Consider the following 15,979-nt stretch of genomic DNA (forward strand, 5'->3'; position numbering starts at 1 on the left):
GCAACAACGGATGGGGCTTGTTGGGCCCAATAGATCTATCTTTAGGATTCGCGTCAATTAGTAGACTGGTTTACTAATTCTTAGGCTACCAAACTAAAAGGGGCATATTCGATTTCGATCATTCAACCATATAATGTAGTTTCAATTACTTGTGTCTATTTCGTCAAACACTTATAAAAGCGCATGTATTCTCAGTCCCAAAAATATATATTGCAAAAGCATTTAAAAATGGAGTAATGAAACTCACAATACGATATTTTGTAGTGAAAATATGCATACGACGGAACTGAACAATGCAGGGTTGGCCTCGAATTCACGAACCTATATCAAGTATATATATTAACACATATAATTGTAATCAAGTAATTTCATTTATTAATCTTATAATATTTATATTTTAAGTGTTGTAGTTATATGAAATTTATAATAAACCCTAATATATATATTCTATGTATATTTTATATCTTAAATTATATGTTATCTATATTTATTTTGTATACATATTTATAGTAATTAATATTTATACATATGATTATATATATATATATGTAAGGACCCGTCCTAATCCACCTAGAAGAAGTCTTCAACAGTTGGTCCCATTGCGAGGTGCTGTCCTAAATGCCATGAACGACTCCATGTAATATGAGCAAATGCACAGCGAAAGATTTCTTTCAAACCTGAGAATAAACATGCTTAAAAGTATCAACCAAAAGGTTGGTGAGTTCATAGGTTTATTATAACAATCATTTCAATATATTAATAGACCACAAGATTTCCGTTTATAAATATAAGTACACTCGCAAGTGTATAAAAGTACTCTATAAGTTGTAGGCACCCGGTAACAAGCCTTAACATTTATGTTTTACCCTCTAAAGTACACCAGATCAGGTGTGTTTAATATAACTTCGAAGTACTAAAGCATCTCATAGTCAGGATGGGGTTTGTCAGGCCCAATAGATCTATCTTTAGGATTCGCGCCTACCGTACATAGACAAGTAGTTTAATGTTACCAAGCTAAGGGTATATTTCTGGTTTAAACCCACGTAGAATTTGTTTTAGTACTTGTGCCTATTTCGTAAAACATTTATAAAACAGCGCATGTATTCTCAGCCCAAAAATATATATTGCAAAATCAATTAAAAAGGGAGCAAATGAAACTCACCATACTGTATTTTGTAGTAAAAATACATATGACGTCATTGAACAAGTGTAGGGTTGGCCTCGGATTCACGAACCTATATTATTCATATATTTATTAAGAACTATACTTGTAATTCGAACAAGTTTTATTATTATTAATTGTTATTTCAGTAACTTGTATGTTTCTTTGATAACTATGTTAACTATATTTATTTTATGTACTTTAGATAAATAATTAGTATTTAGTATGAAATTATTAATGTTGTTATGCGATATGTTTTAAATATATTCTTATATAGCTATTTATTTGGTAAAATAATATCAATAATAATAAATAAAAATTTGTATCTTTTTATGATAATAATAATAATACTAAAAGTATTAGATTTATTAATGATACTGATATTAATAGTTTTGATAATAATAATAATAATAATAAAAGTAATGTTAGTAATAATAATAGTTTTAATGAAAAGATAATAATAATAAGATAAAAATGTTAGTTTTCATAAAAATAATATTTTAAATAATAATAGTACTTTTAATAAAAAAAATGATGATTCTAATAGGAATTTTAATAGTCATATTAATAATAATAATAATAATAATAATAATAATAATAATAATAATAATGATAATAATGATAATAATATTAATTATACTAATACTTTTATTTGTAATATTGGTAATTATAAAAATTACTTAATAACAATCAATAATAAATAATAATAATAAAATAATAAAAAAAACATAATAATGAAATAATAATAATAAAAGTATTAGTAATAGCTACCTCAAAGGAGTATCCCTTAAAAAAATGCCCAAGTCCGGGTTTGAACCCGCGACGTCCCGTTAACCCGATAACAATCCTAACCATTACGCCATTTCGTATTTCCTGATTATAACTATTCTAAATTTTATTTAACCTCTTTTCCTATATCATCTTCTTCTTTTCCATTTTCATTTACCATCTTTGTTATTATAAACCTTCATCATCATACTTGTTTATCATCATAATTCAACATCATCATCATATACGTATCTCATCATCATAACATAACCCGTTCATCATCATCGACCTTCATTACCATCATTCATGTAATCATATATTATTATCATCATCTTATATACGTATCATTATTGTATTCATCATCAGCATGTAATCGTCATCAATTTAACGTTTTAATCCTAGTAGAAACATAAGTAACCAGCCCAACAAGAACAACATAACGGCCCACTAGTGCAAAGAATGTTTTTGGCCCAATCATAAAAAGGAAAGCCCGATCCATACGTGAAGTTTAATCGTCTGCATAGATTCGTTTATTGATTGAGATCAGAATCGTTCAATTAAGAAGTTTGAAAACGTAAAAAGAGGAACCCACAAATGGGTCTTCGGTGGAATGTGGGGTTCTTGGATGTCGTCATAAAGGAAACAAATTGGCATCTAATACCAACACTAGAATCCGGTTTAGATACAAAGACAAATACGTAGCAGCAACATGGTTAGGTTTCTGTTCAGCTTAATCAGTTAATAAGGAGGTCCACTTGAGTGGGTGGGTTTTCTATTTCATCCTTTCTTAAACGAATCCCTTGATGGTTACATAAAAAGAAAATACAAAAGGGACATCCTTATAGCACTATGGTCGGCCATTTACTCCCACTTGTCCATCCTTTGAGGAATTTAATAATTCATTATATTATATAATACTCCAATTTGAATAGCTAGTACATCATTGAGGTTCAGTTTAAAAGGATAGGATAAATAACGAAGGAGATGTGAAAGGAGAAAGAGATAGGTGATAGTTTTCTTCAAAATGGTGAATTATGGTGCATCTGCAACAGAAGAGTGAAGATGGTGGTGGTTGTATTCATTGAAAAAGAGAAGAGGGAGGGAAATAGTGGCGATCGTCAATTGTTTTGGTGATGATTAAAGGTGGTGTTTGTTTAATCAAAGAGAAGAAACAGAAGGTACTTACAGCATCAATTCAAAACATTGATGGTGGTCCGTGGATGGTGGTTGATGGAGTGGCGGTTTATGATGGTTCTTGTGAGGATGGTTCTCGGCCAGATTAACAGAAATAGAAAATGATCGAAGTTGAGTTAAATCTATATGTGTGTGTGTATGTGTTTATATGGTTATAGGTACGTATATAGATGCAGAAGTGATGAATAGCAGTAACACAAGACAAGCAGTAAGGAACAAAAATCAAACTGTAGGGGAAATTGTTTTCCTTACATGCATGTATGTGCTCAAAGATATTTATGTATAATGTTAAAAGACACACTATAGCAATCAAAAGTGAAATCAAAACCCACGTTTTCTAAAAAAAACAGTCTTCATTTTGTTGCATTGTGCTGACGGTCTTCCAGTGTACTATATGTATTCTTTTAGGACTATATGTATCTAGAGTTTCTTTTACATATGATTATATGTTGCCTTCTAATTAATACTAGGTAGATATAACACAAGCTAATCAAGCATGAAAGGTTTTCTTATGAAGTTCAAAGTTAATTAGTCATCTAGTTGTTTGTATGGTAGCTTGTGTTTTGATTTAGTTTGAGATATAAACCCATTTACTTTTGCTTGTAAGTTTTTGGAAAGATGGTTGGAAGTTAACTGTTTGTATTTGATTTAATGTTATTAATGTTCTTAAATATATATGTATATAGATGCATATAAATATGGAATATATAAATATCCTGGTAAACTTAATATGAATAATAGAGATAGTGATAGAAAGCAAACTAAACAGTATATGTACTAAATTCAATATAGTTTGAATATATATATATATATATATATATATATATATATATATATATATATATATATATATATATATATATATATATATATATATATATATATATATATAACACGTTTTATTATATCGTAGGTCGTTTACATATTTAATTCTATTACTTAAATCTTATTTTGAAATATTATGTATATATTTATATTTATTTTTATATACATATTTATATTTATATCTGTATACAAATAATCGTTCATGGATCGTCGAAAATAGTCGAAGTGTAAATGAATACATTAACATAGTTCAAAGTTCTTGAGACACAACCTAATAGACTTTACTTATTGTGTCAAAAATATTAAATCGTATAGAGAGTTTGGTTCAAAATTAGTCGAAATTTTCCGGGTCGTCACAATATATATTTATATATAATTAGTATTTTATCAAAAATCAATAATTTGTTATATGTAATATATATATAAAATTTTTTTTAATATGTTCAATATATAATTATATGTTGTATTAATATAAGTATATTTTTATATACATAATATTTATTTGTCATGAAAATAATAATAATGATAATAATAATAATGACAGTTTCAATCATAATGATGATATTAATAATAATAATAATAGTTTTAATGATAAAAATGATAATTTTAATGAAGATGATAATTTTACTAGTCATGATAATAATAATACTAATAATGATAATAATAATAATAATGTATAATAATAATACTTATAATAATGATAATAATGATAATAAAGATAATAATACTTAATACTTAATAATAATAATAATAATAATAATAATAATAATAATAATAATAATAATAATAATAATAAATGTAACCCTAATCATAATAATAATAATAAATGACACTTAATACTTGTACTAGTAATAATAATAATAATAATAATAATAATAATAATAATAATAATAATAATAATAATAATAATAATAATAACAAAAATATTAGAAGTGCTACCTTAATGTAACAGGCCTTAAAAAAATAAATGCCTCTGCCAAGGCTTGAACCCGCGACCTATTGAAACCCAACAACACACCTAAACCACTCGTCCAATATTGTTTTTATGAATTAATCGTAACCCAAAAAAATAAAACCCGTTTCCTGTTCTCTCCTTCTTCTTTAAATGAATTGGGCTTGTTCCGGCCCAAGAGCTGATATAACCGTTTAATTATTCGATCCATAACCATTTAATTAACCCACTTGCATCAATCAAGAATATAGATTAAAAGTTTCGTTCACAGTAAAAAAAATAAACAACGATGGCAGCGGCAAACACAACAACAAAACACTTCGGTTCATCTTCATCATCACAGGTTCATCACCTAGACATCACTAACATCATTCACGTATCAAATCAAAATCAAAGAGTAACCCTAATCACTATTCATCGCCTTCTACATCTAATTGTCATCATCATTAAGCATCGATCATCACTATTCTCATCATCGTTATCACTTCCGTATCATCATCATAACTAGACCATCTTCATCATCAACATATCCATCGTAATTACTAAAACAGAAAAAGACAGCAGCGGCTGCAGCAAACTAAAGCTGCAGCAGTAACACATAAACAGCAACACAGCAATGGTAGCGAGTAGTTTTAAAAGATCAACTAGTAACAGAAAAACGGGGACCGAAGGAAGAAAAAGAAAAATAATAGAAGAGGTATAAAGGTGACGGGTTAGTGGTGGTGATTTGGGTTCTATGGTGGGGTGGTGTTCTCGACTGCAGGTATAACAAGTGGTGGTTGATTTGTAAACACAGCAGTAACATGGCGGTTGTTGGGGTAGTGCTCGATAAAAAATGAAACAGGAACATATACCACAGTGAATGACAGTGGTGTTTGTCGATCAAAACAAAGAAAATAGCACCAGTATTCGGTAATGTTGGTGGTCTTTTTGAAAGGAGATAAAAACAGTGAACTGTAGCAGAAAAATATTGTTGCAGAAGGTCTTTTAATGGTGGTTATCGATGGATTTTAAAAGTTTATTGGTTTGGGCTCAATCAGAAACAGTAATTACAGACGCAGCAGCGTTGTTGATAGTTCAAGCTTGATGATGGGTCGATGATGATGTTGTTGGGTGTTTGTAGACGGGTACAAAAACTGCCATTATCGAATAATAGGTTTATGGTGATAGGTGTCAATGATTGTTGCTTCAGTGGTGGTTTTAGAGTGATGGTAGCCGGAGATGGTATATGGTGGTTAATAATGGCTCGATGGTGTATGCCGGAGGTGTTGGTGGCGGTTCAACAAGAGTTAATAAGAAGATATATGTAAGAATATATCTAGTGTGCATATGTTTATATTTTACATATGTGATATGTATATAAATTAAGAGATGCAGTGGGTAGTGGGGATGGTATTCTATATATCTATATGTTATATATGTATATTATATATAGAGAGAGAAAAAGTTGATAGAAGAAAACAAGTCACAGAATAATCATCAATCTATAATAGTAAAGCATATACATATCATCGGATAATTCATGTTGTGAAAAATTGACTATATAACATTGGATTCTTACATGTTGAGGAAACAAACATATATATAATCGACAAGCTGTAACAGAATTTAAAAGTGGGAGACACAAACAAAAATATAAAGATTATAATAATAATAATAATTACAAAAACGTGTGATGAATTCAAAAGTACTCAGTGAGCCAATGTTTTAATTTGGATTCTAATTACCGACAGTTTTAATTTCGAATTATTATATCGTGGTCCGTTGTTAATTTAGTGGTAAATAAAAAGTGTTCAGAAAAATCCCATATTTTTAAATTAACTATATTTATTATTTTGGTCCTTATGGTATACAATTTGATCATTAATTTATTAAATAAAAATTACATCAACTGTCCCTCTCAATTCTGGGTAAAATATAAAAAGTTCTAAAATTTAACAAACAGCTCCTAAATACATTTTTAACAAGTCTATAATTTATAGAACTCATTTTTGGATCACTGTTTATTTTAAAATCATATAAGTTTGAATTTAGTTTGCTTAATATCAATCAGAACATCAAATGAGTATTACAATCATTTAATATTTATTTTTAATATAATTTATTTATATATATAGATATATTTTAAATAATAATTATTATAATATCCTATTTTTATTTTATTAATTTTAATAACAACAACATATAATACTTCAAGTTATATTTCAAATTATTATTTACATAAATTCACACATATCTATTTACAATTAATTGTTCGTGAATCATCGAGCACTGTCAAAGGGTAATTGATTACATGAACACAGTTCAAAGTTTTTGAGATTTCAACAATATAGACTTCGCTTCTCATGTCAGAACATATAAAGATTAAGTTTAAATTCAGTCAGAAATTTCCGGGTTGTCACAGTACCTACCCGTTAAAGAAATTTCGTCCCCGAAATTTGATCGAGGTCGTCATGGATAACAATAAGAATGTTTTCATGATAAATATGAGTTGATAAATAGAGTTTTATCATCATTGAGTAATATGGATAAAACCATTTGATTTTGTGAAGAGTACGAGTGAAGCTATTACAAAAGAGTGAAATGAGTAGGTGTAGATTCGTCATATCTTTTGACGTACATATGATTGAATTCCAAGTTCAAGAGATTTGAAGAAAATATTCGTAATAAGATTTGATTCTTCGGTAATCAAGGAAATTAGGATCCGCTTTTAATGCGATCATCTGTTTTGATTGCTCTGTAGGATATTTTACTATAAATCCACCCCCTTCGTTTCCTTACAACTCACACCTTCTATTCTTTCTCCCTCAACTCATACTTTAAAGCATTCGTCAATATGCTCCATCCACTTCTGATTCTTGATATACTCCTAACCTTCATATCTGTCATTCTTCTTTTTCATCTACCACCGGAAGAATCTATTTACTTCTACTATACTCTTGGTTTTATAGTGTTTTTAGTTCTCCCGTGTCTTTATATTGCTATATGCATCGATATATATGATTTATAATTTCTGGGTTGTCGTTGGGCTTTATATCCTCCTTTATATTTCGAAGTCCCTGCTTTTGTCTTCTATAATCATTGTCATCCACAGTTAATGCTCCCTTCTATTTGCTGCGATTTATACTACCATTTCTATTTCGGAGTTCATTATTTCGTTTCCTCTTCTTGTGATTAAGCACCGATTGTAATGGTCCAGAATTCATAGATATGAATTTCGGAATGAACATAGTTAATGTTCTAAGAAGGAAATTGTAATGGCACGATCTTGATTTGTCAAATTACCAGAATATTCCGGAAAAGACCGAATCATCAAGAAATATTTTCTTGATATTTTTAGAGATTAAATAGAATTCAAGAGTCGTGTAACATGGCACATGATGACGGTATGGTCTGTGAATTGTCACGTTCCATTAGAAACTCAGCATGACTTACTGTAATATAATTACGTTGATCAAGTGTCATTATATTATACTAACTCATGCTTCAGTTCCTAACACTACTTCAAAAATATTCTTATTTTAAACTCGAAAGTTTCAGAATTTAGAAACTAAAATAGTTTCTTTTATGATGTAATACAGATAGCGTGAAGAGGTAAATGATTTCATATGACAATAGTTATGAAGATATTTTCAGAAACATCGAAGATATTTATAATGAAAGATGTGATGATATCTTAAAATATCTAAGATTAGAGGATGATGAAGAATATTGTCCGCAAGAGTTTAGAGTAAGGAGTAAGGTATTTGATAAAGACTTCAGCAGACACCGAATCATTTGGATTCTTTAAAGGCAGGTTTAGTCTTTGTGATTTGTCCACAACCTCCTTCATACTTTGCTCAATTCGTTTTCCAGTTCCAAACATTTTCTTTTTCTGAGCTTTGCCAACACACTATTCTTTATCATCAAACTTTTTACTATTAAGTTCGTTTACAGTTTTTGCTGCTTCATCAGCGTTTTTCAAAATTTCGAGAACTAGTTCGCAATTTAGGGTGTTTTTCAGAAACTTCTCATTCGAAGTATGTAAGTCCAGTAGAGAGACGTTATATGTACACAAATAACTGTTGGCGTAGACATGCTGCGAGATTTCAAAATACTGATTGCTAATTCCCGATGATTCGTATGACAATTATCGTTACAAGATGCAGAGGAGTAAATGATGGGGTTTTGATAAATATAATGATTTTTTTGGAAAATCCTAGATCATTACGGTTGCTGATAAGTTTACTGCTAATGTGGTGGAATATAAACGGTTCTCCGGTAACGATGGTGAAAGGGCAACGTATATATCAAGGTTATAATAAGGCTGTTTCGACTGAAAAGTCGAAGTTGACTTGCTGGAGCTGTGACAAAACTGACTACTTTGGAAAGGAATTGAAAAGTCATTTTAGCTAATAAATACCAAAGGGTCTGACACGGATACGTGTTAAACTATGACTTTGGTTTTGAGGGTTTTTCAGGTACAAGACTGCGGGTAACATGTGATTGGATCATCATCTCGAGCGTCTTCAGAAATTTCGAAGGGTTTGAACACAGATTGTAATTGTTAATATACATATGATGTTCTTGGATTTTGAATGATACCAATATTTTTCTGGGTTCCATGAATAGAAATGATGTTCTAGTACAGTTTTGAAGTCAAAGTATAACTTTGAAAGATATAGGAATCTAAGAATGATGATACTGTTAATTCTTGACTTGGATTTTTGATTTGTAAAAATCAGAATATGTAATCAAATTTGAATGAGAATGATTGTTTTGATTTCTATGAAAGAATGTATATCGTTGTGAAAGTAGTGAGTATAGTTGATGATTGCTGAATCAGAATCGAATAATGTAACATATTAATTGTGAATTTATATTTCCTGGCTATTACCTACCCGTTAAAAGTTTCACGAGTAATATTTTATACAAGGGAATTTTATCACAGTCTTTATGAAAATATATATATATATATATATATATATATATATATATATATATATATATATATATATATATTTTTTTTTTTTTTCTTCAGATGTAATATAGATTTAATGAGTTAATATCATATTAAGCCCATTTGATTTTTGGCTGAAACTAGAAATGAATTAATCTCTAACATTATAGATTACATAATCTTCACAGAGTATTTCACTACTGTGATCAATACTCCATTATTTATTCTTATTGATATTTCCTCAGTGAATCATGTTGATGCTCATAGAACTCTTGCTAACTTCGCAAGGTACAAATGATGTTTCTTAGAGAGTTTCTTGTATATCGAAGATGAAAGTGTAAAACCAACCATATAATTGAATAATACACTTGATTTATTATGAAATGGATTTCATTGAATTGAAACAGAAATTGTAGTTAACGATGGTTAAGTCGTTAATCGAAGGATTATCGCATATTAGTAATATGGATTTAACCGAGTAGTATCTACCCTTTTTTAATTCATACATAATAGCTTAATACGAAAAGATTTATGATGGTTTCAAAATTTATATATAAGATATACATATAAATTCTTTAGAGAAATTGAGTTAGTACTTCATAACTCATTGATGCAATATACTCGTTGTTGATTCGTAATGATGTCCACGATGATTCTTGAACTGACGGAGCTTGTGATGTTATAGGTGTTGCTAGTGCTGATGATGCTGACAGTATTGACAGTGCTGGTGATGCTGACGGTACTGTTGATGCTACTGGTAGAATAAGTCTAGCATGTAAATCGTGCACCATTTCGGTCAGGGTTTCTACTCTACTGTCTCTGTTCACTCATCTGATTTGTAATTAGAATCAGAATAATCTCTAAGATTTTGGAGATTACTTAATCGCGAAAAATATTTCTTCAATGAAGTCATGAATCAATACTTCATCGTTTGTTGTGGTTGGTATTCCTTGGTATCTATAAGGCGTATGACATTGGTGCTCGTGGGACAGATTGTAAAGTTAAGGTTTACGACGCGGTTGTGGTTGGTGGTGGTAATGGTACTATTGGTGTTGATGATGGTGGTACTGTTGATGTCGGTGGTTCTACTGGTGCTTGTAACCTTTGCACCATATTCTCTAAAGCCACTACCAGAGCGCGAAGCTTGTTGACTTCTTCTATTACACCGGGATGATTGTTGGTTCGAACGAGCAGGTAAATAAGGTCTAGAACTTGGGATAGTATATAATCGTGACGAGATACTCTGGAAATAAGGGAGAAAATGGTGTCTCGGACAGGTTCGCCGGTAAGTGCTTTAGGTTCATCGCCAAGAGGGCAATGTGGTGGATTGGAAGGGATCACCTTCTTCTTGTCTCCAATGATTGAGAAGGCTACGAACCCATCCCCAATTCATCCAGAATAGATGGTGGCTGATTGGTTGATCCATTCCGGTCACATTACTTTCAGAGCTCGAGTGAAATTTCATATCGGAATTCGAGGGACTTGAACTAGTGTGGAGTTCCATTTCGTACGATTTAATAAAGGATTTTTCGATATGAAATGATTTCCAGCTATCAGATGGTATTCTAATTACCTAGCATATTTATTTATATAGAACAAAAGATTTCGTAGATTACGGAGGAATTTACGGAATATGTCAGGCAAAGTTTACAGTAATAGATACGTTAAGATATGAATTAGCAGATACGCTAAGATATGAATTTTATCTATACACTATTCATGCAATCAATGCAGTAAGATGTGTCTAGACTAAGAATGATAAGTTTGTAATTTCTAACAAAAATAATAAGCAAATCTTTTGACATGCAGACCAGGTTCAAGTCCAGACTTATTAATGTATCCTAACAACTACTAGGTTGAAGTCCAGACTCATTATTGCATCCTAATAACTACCAGTTAGACACACTAATGCAAGACCTGGTTCGCTAAGACCACCGCTCTGATACCACATGAGATGACCCGTCATAATCTATAAGGAAGAATACAATAACATATGAATTCATCACGAGATATTTGACCTCTATATGATACATTTTACAAATATTGCATTAGTTTTTAAAAGACAACCTTTAATTACATCGAAAGTTGACAGGTATGCATACCATTTCATAATATATCCAAACTATAGATGACTTAATCTGTCATTTACTTAATAATGATCATTATTGAACTCAACGACTTGAATGCAACTTCTTTTGAAATATGTCATGAATGACTCCAAGTAATATTTTAAAATGAGCTAATGCACAGCGGAAGATTTCCTTAATACCTGAGAATAAACATGCTTAAAAGTGTCAACCAAAAGGTTGGTGAGTTCATTAGTTTATCATAAACGATCATTTCTATTATTTTAATAGACCGCAAGATTTTCAATTCCATTTCTCATAAATATACATCCCATACATAGAGATAAAAATCATTCATATGGTAAACACCTAGTAACCGACATTAACAAGATGCATATAGAATATCTCCATCATTCCGGGACATCCTTCGGACATGATAATTTCGAAGTACTAAAGCATCCGCAACAATAGATGGGGCTTGTTGGGCCCAATAGATTTATCTTTAGGATTCACGTCAATTAGTAGACTGGTTTACTAATTCTTAGGCTACCAAGTTAAAAGGGGCATATTCGATTTCGATCATTCAACCATAGAATGTAGTTTCAATTACTTGTGTCTATTTCGTCAAACATTTATAAAAGCGCATGTATTCTCAGTCCCAAAAATATATATTGCAAAAGCATTTAAAAAGGGAGTAATGAAACTCACAATACGATATTTTGTAGTGAAAATATGCATACGACGGAGCTGAACAATGCAGGGTTGGCCTCGGATTCACGAACCTATATCAAGTATATATATTAACACATATAATTGTAATCAAGTAATTTCATTTATTAATCTTATAATATGTATATTTTAAGTGTTGTAGTTATATGAAATTTATAATAAACCCTAATATATATATTCTATGTATATTTTATATCTTAAATTATATGTTATCTATATTTATATTGTATACATATTTATAGTAATTAATATTTATACATATGATTATATATATATATATATATATATAATAAGTATTTTATTAAAAATCAATAATTTGTTATATGTGATATATATATATATATATATATATATATATATATATATATATATATATATATATATATATATATATATATATATATAAATGTTAATATGTTCAATATATAATTATATGTAGTATTAATATAAGTATATTTTTTATATACATAATATTTATTTGTCATGAAAATAATAATAATGATAATAATAATAATAATGACAGTTTCAATCATAATGATGATATTAATAATAATAATAATAGTTTTAATGATAAAAATGATAATTTTAATGAAGATGATAATTTTACTAGTCATGATAATAATAATACTAATAATGATAATAATAATGTTATTAATAATAATAATACTTATAATAATAATAATAATAATAATAATGATAATAAAGATAATAATACTTAATACTTAATAATAATAATAATAATAATAATAATAATAATAATAATAATAATAATAATAATAATAATAATAATAATTGTAACCCTAATCATAATAATAATAATAAATGACACTTAATACTTTTAGTAATAATAATACTAATAATAATAGTTATAATAATAATAATAATAATAATAATAATAATAATAATAATAATAATAATAATAATAATAATAATAATAATAATAATAATAACAACAACAAAAATATTAGAAGTGCTACCTTAATGTAACAGGCCTTAAAAAAATAAATGCCTCTGCCAAGGCTTGAACCCGCGACCTCTTGAAACCCAACAACACACCTAAACCACTCGTCCAATATTGTTTTTCTGAATTAATCGTAACCCAAATAAATAAAACCCGTTTCCTGTTCTCTCCTTCTTCTTTAAATGAATTGGGCTTGTTCTGGCCCAAGAGCTGATATAACGTGGATCCCGGCCTAAAATAATTCGATCCATAACCATTTAATTAACCCACTTGCATCAATCAAGAATATAGATTCAAAGTTTCGTTCATAGTAAAAAATAAAAAATAAACAACGATAGCAGCGGCAAACACAACAACGAAACACTTCAGTTCATCTTCATCATCACAGGTTCATCACCTAGAAATCACTAACATCATTCACGTATCAAATCAAAATCCAACAGTAACCCTAATCACTATTCATCGTCTTATTCATCTAATTGTCATCATCATTAAGCATCGATCATCACTATTCTCATCATCGTTATCACTTTCGTATCATCATCATAACTAGACCATCTTCATCATCAACATATCCATCGTAATTACTAAAACAGAAAAAGACAGCAGTGGCTGCAGCAAACTAAACCTGCAGCAGTAACACGTAAACAGCAACACAGCAATGGTAGCGAGTAGTTTTAGAAGATCAACTAGAAACAGAAAAACGGGGAACGAAGGAAGAAAAAGAAAAATAATAGAAGAGGTATAAAGGTGACAGGTTAGTGGTGGTGATTTGGGTTCTATGGTGGAGATGGTGGTGTTCTTAACTGCGGGTATAACAAGTGGTGGTTGATTTGTAAACACATCAGTAACATGGCGGTTGTTGGGGTAGTGCTCGATAAAAAATGAAACAGGAACATATACCACAGTGAATGACAGTGGTGTTTGTCGATCAAAACAAAGAAAATAGCATCAGTATTCGGTAATGTTGGTGGTCTTTTCGAAAGGAGATAAAAACAGTGAACTGTAGCAGAAAAATATTGTTGCAGAAGGTCTTTTAATGGTGGTTATCGATGGATTTTAAAAGTTTGTTGGTTTGGGCTCGATTAGAAACAGTAATTACAGACGCAGCAGCGTTGTTGATAGTTCAAGCTTGATGATGGGTCGATGATGATGTTGTTGGGTGTTTGTAGACGGGTACAAAAACTGCCATTATCGAATAATAGGTTTATGGTGATAGGTGTCAATGAGTGTTGCTTCGGTGGTGGTTTTAGAGTGATGGTAGCCGGAGATGGTATAGGGTGGTTAATAATGGCTCGATGGTGTATGCCGGAGGTGTTGGTGGCGGTTCAACAAGAGTTAATAAGAAGATATATGTAAGAATATATCTAGTGTGCATATGTTTATATTTTACATATGTGATATGTATATAAATTAAGAGATGCAGTGGGTAGTGGGGATGGTATTCTATATATCTATATGTTATATATGTATATTATATATATATAGAGAAAAAGTTGATAGAAGAAAACACGTCACAGTATCATCAATCTATAATAGTAAAGCATATACATATCATCAGATAATTCATGTTGTGAAAAATTGACTATATAACATTGGATTCTTACATGTTGAGGAAACAAACATATATATAATCGACAAGCTGTAACAGAATTTAAAAGTGGGAGACACAAACAAAAATATAAAGATTATAATAATAATAATAATTACAAAAACGTGTGATGAATTCAAAAGTACTCAGTGAGCCAATGTTTTAATTTGGATTCTAATTACCGTCAGTTTTAATTTTGAATTATTATATCGTGGTCCGTTGTTAATTTAGTGGTGAATAAAAAGTGTTCAGAAAAATCCCATATTTTTAAATTAACTATATTTATTATTTTGGTCCTTATGGTATACAATTTGATCATTAATTTATTAAATAAAAATTACATCAACTGTCCTTCTCAATTCTGGGTAAAATATAAAAAGTTCTAAAATTTAACAAACAGCTCCTAAATACATTTTTAATAAGTCTATAATTTATAGAACTCATTTCCGGATCACCGTTTATTTTAAAATCATATAAGTTTGAATTTAGTTTGCTTAATATCAATCGGAACATCAAACGAGTATTACAATCATTTAATATTTATTTTTAATATACTTTATTTATATATATAGATATATTTTAAATAATAATTATTATAATATCCTATTTTTATTTTATTAATTTTAATAACAACAACATATAATCCTTCAAGTTATATTTCAAATTATTATTTACATAAATTCACACATATCTATTTACAATTAATTGTTGGTGAATCGTCGAGCACAGTTAAAGGGTAATTGATTATATGAACACAGTTCAAAATTTTTGAGATTTCAACAATACAGACTT

Source organism: Rutidosis leptorrhynchoides, chromosome 1, assembly GCF_046630445.1.
Source record: "Rutidosis leptorrhynchoides isolate AG116_Rl617_1_P2 chromosome 1, CSIRO_AGI_Rlap_v1, whole genome shotgun sequence".
Classification (NCBI taxonomy): domain Eukaryota; kingdom Viridiplantae; phylum Streptophyta; class Magnoliopsida; order Asterales; family Asteraceae; genus Rutidosis; species Rutidosis leptorrhynchoides.